Consider the following 20,584-nt stretch of genomic DNA (forward strand, 5'->3'; position numbering starts at 1 on the left):
TGGCATAATATGGTTCAAATGGTCCCACATGATTTTTTCCAAAGAAGTCTTCCCTGATTCTTTTCAGCTCAATTAGCATGTCTCTGTATCTTCTTATTGTACCTATGCACTACTTTCTAATATAACTTTTGTGTTTTCATCACATCCTAACAATTTAAAACTCTATGGTCATGAATTTCTTGTCTAAATTTCCTATATCCCCTCATGGCTGACACAGCACTCTGTTATTCAGCAAGCATTTAATAAATATATTTTATTGTACCGATACCTTGGGTATCACCATCACTAGACTAATACAGGTGGTTCCAGTCACTAACTCTTCCAATAAACCCAAGGCCCAGAGAGTCAAGAAAGCACAACATGAAAGGGAAGAACTGATTCTAGCCCTATCTCCATTAAACAAACAAAGAGGTAAACAGCTAGTTCGATTTCTAAACAAAAATTTCCTTAGCTAGGCAGGGTTCATGCTGGAGGATTTCATTTAAATACTGGCAGATGTGTTTCAAAACAAAATAAAAAACAACAACCATAAAGTAAACTTTGCCTTTTGTTTCTGATTTTTTTGAATTCTATTTTAACTAATGTACTTCTTTGCTATCCATATACTGTTGTCAGCCTTCTGAATCTGAACCCAATGCTTGGTAGAAGGGGAAACTTGAGCTTATATCTTTCTACCAAACCTTCCTTATCCAAAAACTGCTGTGGCTAGAGGGCACTTGTTTATTGTGCTTTGACAAGGTCAGAACTGGTACTGTATTATTCTATTGCTCCAGACTCTACAATAAGAAAGAGTGACAGTTTTTTTAATTAATGCTTTTTATTTTCAAAACATACCCATGGATAATTTTTCAACATTGACTCTTGCAAAACCTTGTGTTCCAAATTTTCCCCCTTTTCCTCCACCCCCTCCCTAGATGGCAAGTAATCCAATTTATGTTAAACATGTTAAAATATATTAAAGCCAGTATATGTATACATATTTATACAATTATCTTACAGTACAAAAAAATCAAAAATGGAAAAAATGAGAAAGAAAACAAAGTGCAAGTAAACAACAAAAAGAATGAAAATGCTATGTTGTGATATACAGTCCCCACAGTTCTCTCTCTGGGTGAAGATGGCTCTCTTCATCACAAGATCATTGGAACTGGCCTCAATCATCTCACTGTTGAAAAGAGCCACATCCATCAGAATTGATCATTGTATAATCTTGCTACTGCCGTGTTCTTATTGCCTGTTTAGCATCAGTTCATGTAAGTCTCTCTAAGCCTCTCTGAAATCATCCTTCTGATCATTTCTTATAGAACAATAATATTCCATAACATTCATACTTATTACTTATTCAGCCATTCTTCAACTGATGGGCATCCATTCAGTTTCCAGTTTCTTGCTACTACAAAAAGGACTGCCACAAACATTTTTGCACATGTGGGTCCTTTTCAAAAGAGGGAAAACTTAGAAGATTCTGAGAAGACAGTATCTAATAAAGACTATCTACTCCTAATTTCCCATGACTTACTCCACCCATCTTAGTCACAGAGATGGTCATACTTTTGATTTTGCCACCACCCTCACACATTCCAATTCCATGTTTATAAACTCTGAAATTCCCTTATCTAATTATAATTATTGCATTCTGCCTCTCCTTTTGCCTTATAACTCCAAAGTTTGTTCATTCTCACCATAATGCCTCAATCCCTTCGTATTGTTTATCCTTCATTCTCCAAGAGGACCATGACTTTAGGGAGATAATGCCATGACATACAAATGAATTGAATTTAAGTAAGTCTAGATAGCAATTGAGGCAAAGAATCTCCTCTTTCACCTAGTCAAAAAACCAACCAAATAAATAAATAAATCTGGAAGTGGAAGAGTCAAGGTTTCTAGTAAAAGCAGAAATGATTGCTACTTACATTCTGTATAATATATAAAATCAGAACGGAAACTCCTTTCATCAATGCAGATGAAAAAAAAATTTTTTTTGTAAATTACAAAATTTAAAGAACTGCTTAAGACTCTGAAGAATTAAATCACTCACCCATGGATAAAGGAAATGAACAAGCATTTTTCAGATGATGAAACACATACATTTTTATATGACCACTGTCAGGATTTGCCTTGTTCTATCCCTAAATCCCTTTCCTAAGACATTATCTCTGAACAGGCTACAATCTTCTCTCTTTTCCATCTTTATCCTTTCATGAACCTAATAATTTCTAAAAATCCATTGTCCCCTTATCCTATCATCTACCTCCCACTATTCATGCCTTTACTCCTATTTACCAGCTGCCAAAAGAAGGTAGGGAATATCATGAAGCTGCAGAGTGGATCAACTACAAATTTGTTACATTATCTCAAATGAGTTTTCACTGCAGCAAAGAAATCCTTTCATATCTCCCAATTAACTATTAACCCTATTAAATGTTAATCCAATAACTCACTATCGTACTCAAGCCTTTTCCATCCTTCCTCAAATTTTCCATAGCTGCCACTGCCTCTACTCCCTCAATTGAGTACCTTTGTCTCATATTCTACCCAAAACAAGTTGAGACCATAGTCCAGAACTACTACTCCTTCCTCAATTCCTGTCTCCCAGATATCCTCTGCCACTATCTTCACCTTCACTTCTTTATCTCATAAAATGAAGTAGCCTCTCTTTAAAACAAGGCAGAGCCCACTATGTGCTAAATCCCCTTGTATTCTACTTCTCCAACAGAATGCCCCTTCTATCATCCCCATTTTCACAAGTGATAGTACACATTCAAAGAACAGCATTTGGATTAAAATGTATGTTTACATTTGTCTGTATAAATCTGTATATATAACAGGGGCCCATGTTGTGTTCAGGAGTACCATGTAGTACCATCTTGTATTATGACAGAAAGAACAATTTGAAGACAACTAAGTTTCTTCTTCAATCTTTTACCCTTTTGCTTATATGTCCCATGCCATGAAGCCCAACAAAAAGTCAGAAAGATGAGTACAACCACACCCATACAGATGGCTGTGGTATAAAAGATACTTTCATAGTCTTCAAGCATCTTTCTCATTTTCTGCAGTCTGACTTCCCTAAAAGTCATTAGAGTAGACTTGTCTTTAGGGAGGGAAATCAAGCAGAAATATGGACTGAGCTATGGGAAAGGCACATTCTACATTCTAACTCTCAACTCCATACAACAAGGTGAGCCAGAATCACCCCCAAGACTCTAAAGAGAATTATAGAAGACACAATAATCCCTGAATCAATACTTGATCTTGGAGTCTTTTGAGTTTTTTCATGGATTGAGGTTAATTTTCTGTTTTCCTTTAATTGATTCCATACCCCATTATCAGCATACTTAAGTATGGGGGAATCACGTAATCATTAGAACATATATCAATTAGTCATATGTATATATAAGAGAACATATCTCAAATAGTCTCTTTTTAAGTAAGTTATTCCACTCCTGTTATTACAGTGAATTTCAGGGTGTCTTTTGCAAGGGTCATAGGAAAGGAGAATACATTTGGAATTCAAAACTTTATAAAAAAATTAATGTTGCAAACTATCTTTAAATGTAATTGGAAAAAACAAAATACTGTTTCCAAAACAAACAAAAAATCCACAAACTTAAAGAGTAGAATCAGTAGAGAAGTAAGCATAGCTGGACTGATAATTTCCTCAAATGGGGATTCTAAGTTAAAATTCACTAAGTAGAAGAGAGTATTAGAAGGACAAAGACATCTTCATGGTGAGAAAGTAGCTGTGGTAAAGTGGAGGCAGAAAATTCCAGAGATTCAGGAATGGATTCTCCAGAGATTCCTTCCACAATAGTCCTTTTCTCACTTAGCCTTTTCTGGGTCTAGAGGGTATACTTTTAATCACTTTTAAATCTTTTAAATCACTAATGCTAATGTTTATTTATTTATCTACTATGTGCCAGGGACTGTACTAAGCACTAGGAATACAAGTTCAAATTTTCCACCACTTCATTAAAGAACTGTGCCATTTCTCATAGGACACTCTTAGCTCATTTAATCTTGGGCCTCACTGTCCATTTATAATATGTTAAAGTTACTGATGATGTTAATAAGCTTTTCACCCAATTATACATCATAGTTTGGCCAATAGTCTTTCTTGATATACTTGATTTTTCCTGTGCAAACTGAGTTCTTTTGAGTGATTAACAATTTTACTTAGGAGACTTTGCAATTCCAGGAATCAATGCAATCAACACCATGCCATTTATAAACTTGAATATCAGGTGGACTTTACAATCTATATTTAGTCCTTCAATTAAGTCTTACACCACTTTTCATCCATTTATCAGTGATGATAACATCCTACAGTTGACTAATACCTACCACATATTTTTCTATTCCCTTTAGTTTCGCTGGAATTTCAGTTCTTCTAGGACTGTAGTATTCAATGATTTATAGCAATAAAGCACCATAAAAGAATACTGGTGATTAAGGGAACAAGACTAAACAGTGAGAAGACTGAAATTAGTATGAGATCTATCAAATATGGTCCAGCTAAAGTCCTGCTAATCAATTCTGGGTCACTTAATTATTCTCTATGTATTGTGTGTTTACTAAAGGGCTAACTTAATATTAATAGGCTATTGTGCTCAATCAGCTGCCTGACATAAACTGGGCTGTGTGTGTGTGTGTGTGTGTGTGTGTGTGTATTTTAATCAACTTTATCTTTCTAATATGGCTAACCCAAATATTCTGGATTTTAATGAGAAAGTGTTACAATATTCTGAGATGCATGCAATTCATCCAATGTTAAAAACTGAATCATCTGAAGGAAATTCTTCTGTCTGAACCCTGTGGAGGAAATTTTCCACCTCTGAGGAACATATCTCCCTATTTAACACTCCATTTAACATCAATACTTACTGGATCACTGTTTATTACTCTAGCCTTAGTCATAGGTTTCATATGATTCCAATCCATTAATACAAGAAGGAGCTTCTTTAACGCAGTTTTTAGGACTTATGTTGTGAATGGATTGGAATTTTTTCCCTTAAATCGGTAAAAAATAAATACTATGGCAACTTACAGATCTCTATTTCTCAGGCAACTGTTTGGCCATGAAAATGTGGCTGACTACAGAAAAGTGCCTATAGGATTTCCCTTCTTCTACCTCCCACCTTTATTAAGCACAAGTTATCAAAAACATTTGGTACAGGTTAAAAAACAGAAAAGTATATCAGTGTAACAAACTAGAGAAAGAAGAATCAGAAACATAGAATTCAATAACCCAATACGGGATAGATCTGAAAATAAAAATGTTCTAGGAAGAATTTCATATATAATAACAACTGCTGGAAAATTGAAAACTAGTCTGGCAGAAATTAGACTCAGACTAACATATTCCACAATAAATTCAAAATAGATATGTATTCTAAATTAAAGAAAATACCACTAAAACTTAAAAAGAGAAGCAAGGGAAATGGCTAACAAGAAAAAAAATCTGTCTAACAAATATTACTGATAAGAATTTGAGATCCAAGATATGTAAACAATGTGTATGATTATTTAAGAATAAAAACCATTCCCCAATAGATAAGTGGTCAAATAACATGAACAGTTAAAAAACCTGCAAACTATTAACAACTATATAAAAGAATACTCTAAATAACAAATAAAAATAATGAAAATCAAAACAATTCTTAGGTTTCACTTTGAGACCAGCAAATGGACAAAACATCAATATCAGCAAGACTATGGTAAGATAGGTTTACTAGTGTGTTATTGATAGAGCTGTGAATCAATACAACCACTTCAGAAAGCAATATGATATTATGCAAATAAAGTGAATAAAATGTCCATATCCTTTGACTCCAAGATTCTAAAGCTAACCATATGCCCTCAGGTGGTCATTTACTGATATAAACACTGTCCTAAAACAAACTAAAATATGATAGTAACACTTTTTGTGGTAGCAAAGAATAGGAAAACAACATAGACATCTCATCAATTAAGGAATGATTTAAACTTATAGCACATGAATGAAATGGAATATTACTATGCTATGAGAAACAAGAAATAAGATGTAGACAGAGAAGCATGGAAAAACTTACATGAATTAATGTAGATAAAGTAAACAATCAGGAAAATAATACACAAAGTAATTAGAACAATTAAGTAGAAAAGATGATGTTTGGATCAGTTTTGATGAATTTCTTTTTTTTTTTATCTTTCCCCCTTCCCCTAGAATTTTTCATAGGATGGTTTTTTTGGAGGGAGCAAAAGAGGCAATCAGGCAGAAATTTAGGCAACATAAAAGTCAAAGACATCAATATTTTTTTTTAAAAAAAAGGAAATTGCCTATGAAAATCTGTATATTTCCTCATCATGTTATTTAGAATGTCACTGATGTAAAAATTATTTTATAGAAATGAGAAAAGAAGCATATAGGTCAATGTTCACCTATATCCTTATTATCTTTTCCATTCTTCTAAGATTTCCTGTCCAAGATATAAGACAGACATGCCATTTAAAAAAATCTATAAATACACAAATGTTTCATATTTATTAAAATTTATAGCATATCAAATTACATTAAAATAATATTGTGATCCCTATCAGATTTGCCAATATGACAGAAAAGAAAAATGATAAATTTTGGAGAAGATATGAGAAAATTGGAATACTAAGGCACTGTTGATTGAATTGTGAATCCAACTTTTATTCTGATAAGCAATTTGGAGCTATATTCAAAAGACTATAAAACTATGCAAATTTTTTGATCCAACAATACCCCTGCTAGGTCTGTATCCCAAAGAGATCATAAAAAAGGGGAAAGGACAAAAATATAGATATTCCAATGGACTTGAGATGGAAAATGCTATTCACATCCAGAGAAAAGCACAGTGGAGTCAACATGCAGATTGAAGCATGATATTTTTACTTTTTTTTTTTCTTAGAATTTTTCCTTTAAATTCTGATTCTTCTTTCACAATATGACTAATGTGGCTTAACATGAGTGTACATGTATAACATATATCAGATTGCTTGCTGTCTTGGGGAAAGGAAAAGGAAAGGAAGTGAGGGAGAAAAATTTGAAACTCAAAATCTTACAAAAATGAATATTGAAAACTATCTTTATATGTAATTAGAGAAAAAAAAAAGATACTATTAAGTGGGGAAAAAGTGGTACCCAGAACTCAATGAGGATTTCTAGAGAAAGGTAGACTAAAATGAAACTGTAGAAGAACACAATCCTCTAGAGAAAAGTAGAGTACAATGTTACATGTGAAACTGCTTTCTCCAGTCACCAATGAATTCTTCATTGTCAAATATAATGGTCTAATCTCAATCCTTATCTCCTTAACTTCTCAGCAGCATTGGAAGCACTGAGCACTTGACTTTTGACACTGTTTAATCATTTTCTCTTCTTGATGTTTTCCTTGAATGTCAAGTCACTGTTTGATCTCTCCTACATATTTTATATTCTAACTTTGATAGTTTTTTGCATTTCTGTTTTATCTTCTTTTACTAGACTGTTGGCTCCTTGAAGCCTGGGACTATGTAGCTTTTTTCATCTTTTATCTGCTCAGCATTTTGTACAAGGCAGTCACTTAATATATTTTTGTTGAGTTGAATTTGCCCATCCTTTTCAGCAAACAGAGATTCTCAGCAAATTCAGAAGCATATATACAAATAATATGGTTTAATTCACATTGCATATAGTGTTTAATAATAGCTTAATTACAAGTATGTCTGGAGAGAGGCTATAACTTGCTTAGCGTTAAATAGATTTTGAAATTAACATCATAAAAATTTCTAGCTATATCCAACAACTATTCTTTTGTCGAATTAAATTTATATATTAATTACTAAGAAGGGAAAAAATTCTTCCCTGAATCCTTAAAAAAAATTCCAGATACATAAAAAACAACATGTTGTATTTTACAAATGCATATCATGACAAACTAAACAAACTCTGAAAATTTAGATGAGCTTTAAAACTCCATCTGTTCTGCATCTGTATTTGAAGTGCAGCAAAAATAAAGAGATAGGAATGGAAAATCTTTGTTAACCTTGGAAGGTGCCCTACCAACTACTGCCAAATCAGCTGTTAGTGTTGACATTCATACTTAAGTCTGTGTACTTTGAATAGCTTTAGTAAAATAAATCCATATTTGATAGAAGAAACTGATTGTAGAATTTCATTTCCATTTGCAATGCATTCTACCAATAAACATGCCAGGTGTTTCCAGAAATGTTTTGACAAAGTAGATCATTACACTAAAGGATTTCCCTAGCCAAACAAAATATCTTTTCAAATACACCCATACATGTACCCCTAATGAAAATTTATGATGCACTACCTAATCAGAGAAAATTATAATCAGATATTTTTAAATAACCAGAAATGGAACAATCATACCAGGATAGTGGTGGCTACAACATTCTCTTTGTCACATTTGTAGACACACTAGTCTCTACAGCAGTGCATCTTATCTTAGGATCCAAGAATATTTAAAAATATTTATGTTGATAAATATATTTCAATATGATTACTCTTCCTCTGTAATACTGTTTCATATTATGTACTTAAAAAGATTCTGAAAAGAAGGTCTATGGACTTCACTAGATTGCTAAAGGGGTCCAAAAGACAGTTAAGAAGCTCTGATCTACAGGATAGCAAAAAGATAAATGCATACTTTTCCAAAGACTGTCATTTAATATAAAACCTGACCTTCCTTTTTTCCAGATTATTCATATGTTTGGTTATGAAATTTTTAAAAAACTAGAAAAAATAAATTAGAAATCTAATAAATAAACTTACAACTAATAAAACAAAACTAGGAACTGGCTTTATGAAAGAAAACAATATTATAGATAAACCCTGATTTAAAAAAGAAAGAAAACCAGACTACCAACATAAAAAATGAAAAAAGTAAATGCAACATCAATGAACATAAAATTATCGAAATGCTAATTATTATAACAATAGAAGAAAAAACAAATCAAAGGAATAAGAACAAGAAGAAAAAAAACCGCTATCATTCTGTAGATGATATGTGATGGTATATTTAGAGAGCCTAAGAGAAGCAACAAACAGATGAGTTGAAACAACAAAGCTACAGGATGTAAAATAAACCCACATAAATTATCAGTATTTCTATAGATTACCAAGAAAACATAGCAGGAAAAAATACAAAGAGAAATTCCATTTAAAATAATTGCAGACAATATAAAATACTTGGGAATGTGTTTACCAAAACAAACCCAGGAACAATAGGAACATAACAAAAGAACATTTTTCACACAAATAGACAGATTTTAAAAATTAGAGAGATATTAATTGTTCCTAGATAGGCTAAGCCAATATAATAAATGACGATTCTGCCTAATTTATTAAATCAGTGCTGTGCCAACCAACTACCAAAGAATTGCTTTACAGAACTAGGGAAAAAGTAATAAAATTTATCTGGAAAAACAAAAGGTTAAAAATATCAATATACTTTTTTTTTAAAAGTGAAGTGGTCTAGCAGTTACTAAATTTAAAACTATATTATAAAACAATAATCATCAAAACAATCTGGTACTGACTAAGAAATAGAGGGGTAGATTATACAACCCTCAGTAATAAGTGATCATAGGAACCTAGTGCTTAGTAAACTCAAACGTGCATGATTTGGGGGTTAAAAAAATCACCATGTGACAAAAATTGCTGGGAAAACTGGAAAGTGGTTTGACAGAAATTTGGCATAGATCTGCATCTCACATGATATACTAAGATAAGGTCAAAATGGGTAAATGATTTAGACATAAAGGTTTTATATCACAAGCAAATTGGGAAGCATAGGAAATTTTACCTGCTGGATCTATGGATAAAGGAAGAGTTTATGATGAGCCAGAAGACAGACACAATCAGGAGAAGTAAAATGTAAAATTCAATTACATTGAATTAAAAAGGGGAAATTAGAAGGAAAGCAAGGAACTGGGGGGGGAGGGAACATTTTACAGCATTTCCCTAATAAAAGCTTCATTTCTTAAATACATAGGGAACTGAGTCAAATTTTAAAAAAATAAAAGCCACTCCCCCAATTGATAATTGGTCAAAGGATATGAACAGGAAGTTTTCAGAGGAAATCAAGGCTATATATAGTTATATTTTTAAATGCTCTAAATTACTAATGATTAGAGAGAAATGGAAACAAACAATTCTGAGGTACCATCTCACATCTACCAGATTGCCTAACATTACAGAAAAGGAAAATGACAAATACTGGGAGTGGGGGGATATGGAAAATTCAGAACACTAATGCATTGTTAGTGTACTTGTGACTTGGTCCAATCATTCTAGAGAACAATTTGGAACTATATCCAAAAGGCTATGAACCTATGCACATTCTTTTAACTCAGAAATATTACTATTAAGTCTGTATTCCCGAGATCAAAGGGGAAAAAAAAAGACCTATACATACAAAAATATTTACAGCAGTTCTTTTTGATAGCAACAAATATAATTGTGATGGAATATTATTGTGCTATAGAACATGATAAGGGGGATGGTTTAAAAAAACCTGGGAATTTTTAAATCCAATTTTTCTTGTGCAACAAGAGAACTGTATAAATATATACACATATATTGTATTTAAGCTATACTTTCGCATGTTTAATATGTATGAGACTGCCTGCCATCTAGAGGAAAGGGTAGAGGGAAGGAAGGAAAAAGTTGGAACAGAAGTGATTGCAAGGGTCAGTGTTGGAAAATTACCCATGCATATGTTCTGTCAAAAAAAGATATAATAAAAAAAATCAAATAAATAAATAAATTTTTAAAAAAATCTGGGAAGGCTTATTGATGCAGAGAAGTGAACAGATCTAGAAGATTCATTGCATGCAGTGATACTGTAACAATAATTACCTGGGAAAGACTTAGATACTCTGATAAGACAATTCCAAAGCCCTCATTGGATAATAATTGCTATCTACACTCAGAGAGACGATAAACTCTGAAGTACAATCTGAAGTAAATTTTTTCCCTTTCTTTTTAAATATTTATTTTTACATGTTAAAAAAAACTAAATATAAAATAATTTTCAAAATAGAAAAAGATAGAAAAGGGAAATTAAAAAAAAAAACCACACAATATTGTCTTATGCCCAGGAGAACATTGGGAAGATTCAAAAAATGTAACAATAAATTTCCATTTCAAGAAAGCATATATAAGAATAGAAAAGATTATATATTCATGACTGTCTATATTTTCTTTGCATTCTTGTAGGTTATTCTTTTGCTTTTTTTCTTTTTGCAACATGGCTAATATGGAACTATTCTTTGCATGATTTCACATGTATAATAGATATCATATTGCTTGTCTTCTCAATGGGAGGAAGAGGAGTCTGGAAGAACTCCAAACTAAAAAAATGTTAAAAATAAATATTTTTCCAGGAGTTTATCAAAATAGATTTTAAATTTTTTTTAAAAGTTTAAACAGTATGTGCTGAACATTTATACTATAAACTTTATAAATATTATCTTCCTATTTGTTTCTATTCCGATTTTACAATTGAGGAAATTGAAGAAGACAGAGGTTAGGTGACTTGTCCATGATCACAAATTGAAATCTCTAAGCCTGGACTGGAACACATATCTAAAAGTCCAGCGCACTAACTTTTGTTCCATTGGAACAAAAGAAAGTAATCAGAAAAAACTTTACAAAGACAATAAAACTTAAGCTTGATCTTGATGCCTATGTAAGATAAGAACAGTTACGGAAAAGAGATTGATACTACAAGTTGAAAAAAATGACAAGAGTACAGGCATAAAGTTAGTCACGAATGATATTCAAACTTTGGTAGTGGGGGAAGGCTAGAACTGAAAGAAGACTGACTTGAAAAATGAGGTGTTTAGGCAATAGCAAATAATAAAAAATTGAGTTGAATTGGTACAGAGGTATAAAATTATGGGCAGTCTTAAAAGTCACTAGAGGAATTTGAATTTGATGTCTTAAATATTGTTTCTTAAGTAGCACAACCCTAGTTTAAAAGTCTTTCTAGATGTAGAACTGTGTAAACTTTACTTGTAAATTTATGCTAACAAACTTTTCTCTAAAAGTTGTTCAGTGTTCTTGTCTTCATTTCTTCAATACCAGCCTTCCACCTCAGACTGAGCAATTCCAGATCTCTTCTTTGACTTCTAATTTCACTTCCCTCGATATTCTTGATTACTTTGGATACCTGTCTCTTACCTGACTGGAAAGATCAAGGCCCTTCAGTGTGAACTCTCCAATCCCACCTGATGTCAACATCATTTATTTATTTATTTTTAAACAAGGTGGTGCTGACAACCATTAACCTGATATATTTAGCAAATAAGAGATTGGACCCCTCAAAGACTCCCTTGCTCATGCTCATCCTGGCAAGCAGTAGGGGGAAAAAGGAGGCTAGGAAGGGAGATGCCATTGCCAAGCTCTCTATGGCTCTCATGATGAATGACTTTCCATTCCCCCAGGTCTTTTCCTGAGTGGCCAAGTTTCTAATTGGAAATAGAGTACTGTGGATTTACAGAATCATAATCAACTTTGGTGCCCCACTCCCACAAGCGTGCCTTTTCTCAGAACTTACTATTCTCTACCCATATGTCCCTGTACAAAATAAGCAAAGGCAAAATGTGCTTTGCTCTATGTAAGACTGTTCTTGGCTTAGAAATCATTAAAAGCAACAAATAAAATAGGATAAGATATCTATTACTTGGCTATGCCACACCCTCTCTCTGGTTCTCTCAGACTAAGGAAGCCCCAGATCATATCTGACCCAAGAGCTGTGATTGCATAAATCAGATGACTTATTCCTCCCTGTCAGTGAGCAAAGAAAGTAAACAATCGAACAGAGTTCATAACAGACTCACGCATCCAAGTAGGGCCAGTCTTTTAGATGAAGACTCAGGAACTCAGGTCCTCCTGTCTCCTCCTCAGCAGGAAACAGGACATAAAACTGGGACCCAGTAGCACTGGGAGTAGAGAAATTCCCACAGAAAATACTTTTCTTGTTATTAACTATCTTACTGCCGGAAGAGACCTTTGACTTTTTACCATAACCAGCTCACTCCATTGAGCAGAGACATAGACAAGAACAGTCAGACTACAGAGAAATCTCCCTATTTTACTTGTTATTTTTACCTCTGCCCCTTCCTCGATAAAAAGTCCTCAGTTTGAGTCCAAAATAAAGTCATATAACCTCCAACCCTTCTGGAACTTGCTTGATTTCTCCTTCTCACCTGACTCTGAAGTTAAAGGGTGAAGGACTAGGGAAAAAGTGAAGGTATTTTATATATATATATATATATATATATCTCCATCTCTATAACGATTTTCTATTTCTTACCATTAGGCTCAGTAGAAGAGCTGGCTCTCTTTTTCTCTAGAAGATAACTACTATTTACCTATTATATACAACTCAGTACTTTATTATATTAGCAAGGATGTCAAAACTTCAATGGATCCGTGATCTCATCATGTGGGTATTCTCTATTGGTGCAGATCACAACCCATCCACATTTTTTCATTCTGTGCAATTCTTGTCCCTGTACTCCCATAAATCTCCCATAGAGGATTTACCCAATTATGACATAAATAATGGGTTGTCATGACCAAATCATTCATCACCATCTAATGGACAAACCATTAGTGTTGGAAAGAACAGAGGAGAGTTTTCACAACCTATTATTCCCTACAGTAATGTCTTTAGATCTCCAGCATCCAGTGAAAAGGAAACGTTAAGATATAACCTTCCATCTGATCATCTGCTGTGGTACATGACAACTGTGGGAAGAAGGCTCTAACCAAATTGAGGCTAAATTTGTAATATCCATTTCCTGCTGGGTCTGCCAGCTCAGTCTATAGGTTAATAAGAGTCTCCAGGCACAAAGAGGAAGTATCTTCCTTCCAACTTCCCTTCAATGGTGCCTTTCCCTCTCCCCCTGCACGGAGGGAAGAAGGCAGAAGTCTATGGGGAATGGAAATTCTTTCTCCTGCTGTCTAATGTACACTTTCCATCCCATGGTATCTCCTGCCTTATCTCCAATCTCTTCTGGAAAGAGAAATGGGGCCTTCTATTCAATGAATATCTGGTTATATCCCATATATGTGAATGATATTCCCCCTCCTTCCTCAGTGAGTTCAGTACTTGGCTCAGTTTCCCTCCTTGACTCATGCCCTTATATTAGGGAACTTTGACAGATATAACAACTCATTCTCAAATACTGTAACTATTCAGTTCTTCAACACATTCACTTTCAATGTCCTATTCCTCCATTTTACTTCAGATACATACTAAAACAATCATACCCCTGAGCTTGTTATCACCCACAAATATCACCTTCATCTACACAAATTCAAAAATCCCCTTGTGTGACCATTATCTTGTCACTTCTCTCTCTGCCTTATCTTACCAAACTCTACTTTTCATCCACATTGACTCCAGGCCATCTCTCCTAAAATAACTATTTTTTCCTCTTTCCCCCATTTTAATCTCTTGGTGAACCAGGTCATCTCTATTTTCTTGAATCCCTTATCCTCCTATTACCAATGATTCCTGCCAAACCTCAGTCTTGTATCACTTCCATCATCCGCTAATCTTTATTACTATGTAACTGCTGCTAAACAATGATGGAAAAACCATGTAAATATTGTGAAAGAGTCTACTACAATTTTTTGTTAAACAAGTTCAACTGGGCCATCATTGCTCCTGTTCAATCTTTTTATACTTGTCTTATCAACTCAGTCTTCTCCCTTTTCATTTCTTCCCAAACTTCCCATAGATTTTTCTTCCCTACCCTCTCAGCTTAGAATTTTGACTCATATGTTACAGAAAAAAATTATTTTCTATAAGCTCCTCGCTTCTTCATCTCCTTTCAACCATGCTTTCTATCACTATTCTCCTCCTTCAGCTTTGCTATTGTTCAGTCATGTTCAACTCAGCATGATCCCATATAGGGATACAGTATCCGTGGAGTTTTCTTGGCATTTCCTTCTCCAGAGGATAAAGACAAACAGGTTAAGTGACTTGCTCGGGGTCCTATACTAAGTGTCTAAGGCCCAGCTGGAACCCAGGTCCTCCTGACTCCAAGGTCACAGCACTCCTCACTGGGCAACCTTGCTGTCTCCGAGGCAAGAGAGGTTATAGCTGGAGATATACTAGTGCTCTAATCTCCCAATTGTCAAATTCAGCGACCTTCTCTTGATCCCCATTTTCTCCAATCTCTCTGCAGGTTTGAACACAACTAATTATCCCCTGATACTCTCTAGCATCAGAAGATACACTACTTCCCCAGTCCTCCTCCGATCAGTCTGCAGTGCGGGGTCCACATGTAGGCCATCCTCACTAACCAGGACTCTGTCCTGGGCCCTCTTCTCCTTTTCTTATATAGTGCTCTACTTGATCATCTCATTAATTCCCATGATGCTGATTTAATTATCATGGAGCATGATTTGATTGCTCAAATCTACTATCCTGCTCTAATCTCCCCATTGATCTCCAATATCCATCTACCTTTCAGACATCTCAAACTCAATATTCAGTAGACATTTTAAACTTAACATGTCCAAACTGGAATTCGTTATATTTATCCCTTCTTCTCTTCTAAATCTCCCCACCCCTATGAAGAGCATCATTAACCTCCCAACCCCACCCCAAATTCATAGCCAAGGTATCTCCCTCAGCTTGTTACTATCTTTCACCTCCTACACCCAAGCTGCCACCAAGACCTATTGATCTTACCATTATAATATCTCTCAAACACATTCTTCTGTCCTCTGATACTGTCACCACACAGGGCCCCTATCATCTCAGGCTTGAACTACTGCAAGAACCTGCTGGTGGGTCTTTCTGCCACAAGTTTCTCCCATTTAGACCTCAAAGAGCTTTTCCTAAAACTCAAGTCTGACCATGTCCTCCGCCTTCTCAATAAACTCCAATGGTTTGCTATTGCCTCTAGGATGAAATACAAAATCCTCTCTTTGGTGTTCAAAATCTTTTATAACCTACACACATACAAGACTCTTCATATCCTCAAAATTGCCAAAGATAGAAATGGTCATTGCTGGAGGGGTTGTGGAAAGAAAGACATACTATGATATTGGGGATTGTGCATTAGTATAACAATTTTGGAAATTAATTTGGAATTATACAAAAAAGTAAACAAAATGTCTATAACCCTGTGAAGCTAGCAATTCTACAGCAATTTATACATCCTTAGAAAGTTACTTACTGAAAAAAAAAACAAAAGTGCCCTTATTCACCAAAATATTTATAGCAGCACTTTTTATGATAGTAAAGAAGGAAAAACAAAATAGAAGTCTAGCAATTGGGGACGGCTAAATAAATTGTGGGACAACAATAAAATGAAATATTTTTGTTGTTCAGCCCTTTTTCAGTTGTGTCTGACTCTCCATGGGGGTTTTCTGGGCAAAGATACCTGCACTGGGTTGTCATATCTTTCTCTAGCTCATTTTATAGATGAGAAAACTAAGGCAAACAGTATGAAATGGCTTGCCCAGAGTCACATAGGTAGTAAGCATCTGAGGCTGGATTCGAACTGAGAAAGATGAGCCTTCTCAACTCCAAGCCTTGAGCCAGCCATCTTAGCTGTCCCACAATGGGAGATTACTGTGCTATGAAATACAGATGCTCCCCAGAGCATAACCATAGCAGAAGTATCTTGGTAAGGTGGCACATTGCCTCTCCTTCTGTAACAAGAATCGGAAGAAGGTTCATCTGTGATATAAGTAAGATAATAGCTGACAAACAAAAATAGAATAAATCTGGCTTACAATTAGCATTGAGTGACTCTGCTACAGTAACAAGCCACAAACCATGACTGCAACAAATGCCTAATATACTTCATTGTAATGAAAATGGGGGGAGAAGGAGGAAGAGATGTATAACACTGCCATGCTTCCAAGACTTTCTAGTTCTAGTTTCTAGTTAATTCTCTCACCTCAAATAGATAGATCACCACAATTACTGATTGCTACCATAAACTAATGCTATAACAAGGCCATTTTACCCAATTATGTGCAATATGTCAGTTTCCTTCCACAGAACTGAATAAATCCTAGTTCTTTGACAATAAAAGCTGTCTCCAAAAAATGTCCACAAGAGGGAACCATCTACGCACTTTTCACAATCCTTCAGTCACAGCACTAAATACTCTCAAGTAGTCAATATACCCCATATTGCAAATGCCCTCCTCAATCAATGAATCCTAAATATTCGACACTGGTGATGATACTGCTCTGACAGCTTTCTCAGCATATTGAAAGGTGATATAGAAATGCAAAAATTTTGTGATTAAAAAGCTAGAATGCAACTGGAGAACTATACCTGTGGAATTTGCCTTTTATAATACCTGAGATCCCTCCCCCAATTCATTTTTTGTACTGGTTTTATATGTTATTCATAGATACCCATTCTTAACTGTTGCTAGGGAAATTTTCAGTTCTTAGGCTCTGGAAGAACAACACCTTGTTTGTCTTTGTTCACATATAAGTAATGGGAAAGAACTGGCTCTTATCAAATAGGAAGCAACTGCATACAGGCCATCACTGTTTCATCCTGGGACTGGGAGAAGGATTCCAAAAATGGAATATGTGACCAAGACTCAATAGTGATAAAAAAATACCTCACTTTACTGGTTATAATACAATCAAACATGTTGTCCATCAACTACTGCAATCTATAATCATCTTTTGTTGTTATAAAGTAAATGTCCATACTTGTCCAATAGCATGATAATTGCCAGTATTATAATTTGAAGCAGTAATAAATTCTTCTTTTAGTAAAAATTTTCATGTATTCTAGATTTATTTAAATCTAATTACTGTGTCCTACTGATTTTACATTAAAAGTAAAATCTTATACTTCAACAGTGCTTTTCAAGTCTCTAAAGTTATAAATAACATTGTACTTAAAATTAAACAAAAAACCCCGTTGCACAAGGAAAGTTCTATCACTAGATTAAAAAAAAAAAGTATAAACTAAATCCCAGAGGAAAATTATTCTGACAATCTCAGCATTGTTCTATAACAAAAAAAGAAAGATTTGTCCCTTAATTCTAATCATTCAGTACATTTAAAAACTAAATATTTTAAATCCAGCAGTCCAATATATATCAGGGTAACCCAAAGAGACTGATGATTTAGTATTTTAGTTTTAGTATCTTCCTAATATTCAGAATAGGCCTAATTCTATGAAACACAGTATGGACCAAATTGCATAGATTATATCATTTTCCACAAAAACCAGCTAACTGGTTCTATCAATTTAAACATCTATCTCTATGCCAGAAGTTAGGAATCTCTAGTCCAACATGTAATAATCCAGATAAAAAGATAATGCTAGAGCCTCTCCAAATAATGTTCTAGGTAGAGGGTGCAGTGGAGAGTAGAAATCATAGTTATTATATTTAAGAATCTTTTAAAGATCAAAAATAAAGAACATAAAATTGATCCAGATTTCACTGGAGTCTATAAACCAAGTGACCAAGATGATGATTTAAGTTGTTGATTTCTAAATAATAAGCACTTCAAAAACTTTCTTTTCTTATGCCTTTCGTAGCATTCTTTTGAGGCCATTCTCTTCCTTAACTTTCTTTTTTGAGTGTCATTCTCTTCCTTAACATTACAAGTCTTACTATTCCCCAGCCTGGGTTTTTCCTCTCCCCTTTCCCCAATATTCCTTTCTGTGACTTCATCTTTCTCCCTTTATCTATCTCCTCAACTGATTTACGGTATAATACTACACTTTTGATTTATTTTGACTGGTATGGAAGTTGGGGGAAGGGATAGTATTTGTTGCATTTACTTAATAAAATTTTTTATTTTTTAAAATAACATTTTAAAAACTCATTATTATATGTCTATACTATATACACATGAACATATGTAAACAAATAAAATACATTTATACATATATATATATATATAAACTAAATTAAACTACTTTTACTTGTCTTTAGCCATGATTGATCTTTTCCCATATTTACTCAATAGAAAAAAATTTGAAAACATTAATTCTTGGCTAAATAAGTATTTTCCAGAAACATTACTGCCTCTTCAAATTCTCATTTAACTTATAAAACAATGGTAAAACTAGTCTGGCAAGGGGAAGGTTTCAACTCAAAACCCCAAAAGTAGCCCTAAAATTTTAGAGAAGGATTTTTTTTATTATTAATACATAGCTATAGTCAGCAGATAGACTACTATTAGCACCACAATAAAATGACCCTAAGGAAGGACATTAGCAATTAGGAAAACAGTAAAACAGGCAACTATCAAAAAAAAAAAAAAAAAAAAAAAAAAGATGCTCCTGATGGCTAACACCTTCCTTGAAAAAGCTAATATGTATGTGATTTGGAAATATGACACCGGTGAGATTAAGGTATCTTATATATATATATTACCATGAAACAGTTGACCTAAAATATGATCATTGTAAACCACACTCCATTTGAAAACTGTACTATTGTAAAAATACATCAGACTATAAGTATTCTAAGAATACAAATAAGTCTCAAAAGAATTTCAGACTATTAACAACCATATGAAAAGCTGATCCAAATTATTAGTAAAAGACAAATCAAAGCAACTATGAGACTTCACTTAATAATCACAAGTTAGAAAAAAAGACAAAGATCAAAATAGTCAGTGTTGGAAAGCTGTAAAAAGGAAGCACAGTGATATATTGTTGCAGGAGCTATGAACTGATCCAACTATTATGCAAAGCAATTTGGATGATTATGCTTAAAAAGTGACCAAAATATCCATGGCCTTTGAATGAAAGATTCCACCAATAGGAATATCTCCCAAGAAAATCAAAGTTGAAAAAAGTCTCATACATGCCAAAATATTAATAGCAGCAATGTTTGTGGTAGCACAGAACTGAAAATGAAAAAAAAAATGCTCATTGAATGGGGAATGCTTAATTGTGATACATGACTGTAATGGAATATTTCCATGATACAAGAAACAGTGTAAATGAAAACTTCAAACAACAAAGGAAAATATATGAACTGATGGATAATGAAGTAACAGAACCAAGAAAAAATATACAAGATGACAACAATAATTTAAATAGAAAGAATAACCATTACCACACAAAAAAGCCCTCAACAGTCTATAATTATGCTTAAACTTAGTCCCAAAAGAGTTGGGGGGATTGTATTTCCTTTCCTTTTATGAAGAAGTAGGGGAATATGGCTTGCAGTATTGTATGTCCTAGCAGATTGTCAGATTTGCAGAACTTTGTCTTTATTCTTTATTACAAAGTATAATGAGAGAGAGGAATCTATTTGGAAATAAAAGGAGTATAAAAACAAAAGATGCCCCCCCCTTTTTTGGGGTTGAGGCAATTGGGATTAAGTGACTTGCCCAGGATCACACAGCTAGGAAGTGTTAAATATCTGAGACGAGATTTGAACTCAGGTCCTCCCGATTTCAGGGCTGGTGCTCTATCTACTGCATCATCTAGCTGTCCCAAAGATGTCCCTTTTGATATGAACAATTTCCAGACAACGAAATTAAAACCATTTCTAGTCTGATGAAAAAATGCTCTAAATCACTATTGATTAGTGAAAT

The 20,584-nt window shown here is 34.0% G+C and overlaps 1 protein-coding gene across 5 annotated transcripts in view; it reads right to left on the minus strand.

Annotated features, from left to right (window-relative positions):
* Nucleotides 1-20,584, minus strand: part of LRRC49 (leucine rich repeat containing 49) — a 189,719-nt gene that overhangs the window by 73,570 nt on the left and 95,565 nt on the right. Inside the window, exon 1 of one of the 5 annotated variants that reach the window (XM_051980752.1) lies at nucleotides 13,335-13,472. The exons of the other annotated variants lie outside the window; for them this stretch is intronic. The gene's annotated coding sequence lies outside the window, so the exon portion shown is untranslated. Of the gene's footprint in view, nucleotides 1-13,334; nucleotides 13,473-20,584 lie in introns of those variants that run through there. 5 annotated transcript variants of the gene reach the window in all.

This window comes from Antechinus flavipes, chromosome 2 (assembly GCF_016432865.1).
Source record: "Antechinus flavipes isolate AdamAnt ecotype Samford, QLD, Australia chromosome 2, AdamAnt_v2, whole genome shotgun sequence".
Lineage (NCBI taxonomy): Eukaryota > Metazoa > Chordata > Mammalia > Dasyuromorphia > Dasyuridae > Antechinus > Antechinus flavipes.